This window comes from Hetaerina americana, unplaced genomic scaffold, assembly GCF_022747635.1.
Source record: "Hetaerina americana unplaced genomic scaffold, ioHetAmer1.1.p SCAF_85, whole genome shotgun sequence".
Lineage (NCBI taxonomy): Eukaryota > Metazoa > Arthropoda > Insecta > Odonata > Calopterygidae > Hetaerina > Hetaerina americana.
In genome coordinates, this window is record NW_027287483.1 from 170,621 (window position 1) to 172,500 (window position 1,880).

Sequence of the window (1,880 nt, forward strand, 5' to 3'; positions counted from 1 at the left end):
TAAAGGGTGGTCTTAAAATACTCCATAGATGCAAATGTAAATTACCCTCCAATGAGCAGCAATCCTTATCATTTAAAAGGGTACATTATGTAAAAAATAGTGTAATGGCAACATTTTGAAATTATAGCTTTTTAATAAAATGAGGTCCTTATTTCATACCCTGAGATAAAAATTGGTACATACTAGGTCACACAACAATCATTTTTATTGTTTAAAAATTATTATTATTCCAAACATTTCACTTTGAAAGCATAACCATCTTTAATGAAGTTTTCCTTTGCTTTCACTCTCAGTAATGAATACATTTAATTTCTTCCGTTAATTTTTATTATGATCATAAATTTAGCGTGAGATCATTTATACAGTTTTAACTTTAAGTTGTATATGTATAAAATATTTTATTCTCTCTTCCCACTGCACTACTTCCTCACATTACAAGATAAATTGTCTTTTGGCAAACGGAATGATATATGCATAAATGTGTGGCTTTACATGATTAAAGATATATTTCACAAATTATTAGTTATATTGATTAGTGCCATGAAGATAGTTCCCATGTATTGTCATGGAATTCCAAACTTTAGATTTACTTAATAATTGGGATAATGTAAGTGAGAGGAATAGAATTTAAAACATTAAAAATGCAGGTACATAAAAGTTTACTCTGCATTAGAGTGTAATGGTTGTGTAAATTAATTATGAAAGTCATAAATCAATGAAGTTTTGTTTCATAATCTTTGAACAGAAACAAACTGAAGTAGTTAGATAAATTTAAGAAATGACTAACTAACCTCCAAAAAGTACAGTGCAGGAAATTAAACCTTTGACAACAATTCATACATGAAATTCTACAAAAACAATCCATGGTTCATGGTTACATAAGTGGACCGATGTGAGAGCCATTGGAACACTATTTATATTAGCATTTAATGCACAAGCATTACTCACATTACTTTTGCTTATTACTTACTTTTGTATTTACTGTCCAAAAATATGTAATTCAAATTTTATAGGCATTCCATATTGTTTAGAGTATGAATATTGCACCAAATTTAACTGGTATATGAAAACTGTAACAGGGAAACAAACTAGCCCCGGTTCTCCGGAGGCGTGATTTCACATGGATCACAGCTTGAAATGAGGTTAAGCCCAACAAACCAAACAATGGGTGAAATGGATAATGGTCAACAACATTTTTATTTTAAAAAGGAAGAATACTGATACAAGAAATGTTTGCCATCTTCTTGGATAAGTTCAAATATAAATTAATATACAAGCCATAGGCAATACTTGGGACAAAAGACCACTTTGAACTATATTCCACAATGGATAGTGATAACTGAAGTTACCAACTGAACTTTGTTCCATAGGTAACCTTAATCATGAACAGTTTTCCTTTGGCTAAAAGTTTCATTGCACAGTAATTGCTTTGAAAAAAAAGGATAATGAAGGATAAATGAACTAGAAGAGTAGGTAATAAGTACATTTCTTAAATGTAAATGAACCTGTCCACTCAAATGGACTGCTACTTAGAGGTGCGCTTACTTTAAGCATTAGATTTCCATTTTAATGAGATGTGGGTGTCAGAAACGTGGGTAGAAGATACATTAAGCAATCACTTCCATCACCATTACTCTTTTCACCACCTGTTTCCACTCTCAGAGATGGTGTAATCATTTAAAAATTATAAGCAAGCAATGTATTAGGCACTCCCTCATTTTGTTGGAATATAAAGGGTGTTTTATAAAACTTGGCTGAGGATGACAACCAGGCATCTAAAAAAATTTTAATGTCACTAAATTACTAACCATATACATCTAAAGATTCCTTTTATTCTCTGTAATTGTCTTGATGAGTAGCTTCTATATTTTATGCCATGC

The 1,880-nt window shown here is 30.9% G+C and overlaps 1 protein-coding gene across 1 annotated transcript in view; it reads right to left on the reverse strand.

Annotated features, from left to right (window-relative positions):
• Positions 1-221: 221 nt before the first annotated feature.
• Positions 222-1,880, reverse strand: part of LOC139698394 (acyl-CoA Delta-9 desaturase-like) — a 42,197-nt gene continuing 40,538 nt past the window's right edge. The window contains exon 6 of the mRNA XM_071597286.1: positions 222-1,880. This exon is cut by the window's right edge and continues 862 nt beyond it. The gene's annotated coding sequence lies outside the window, so the exon portion shown is untranslated.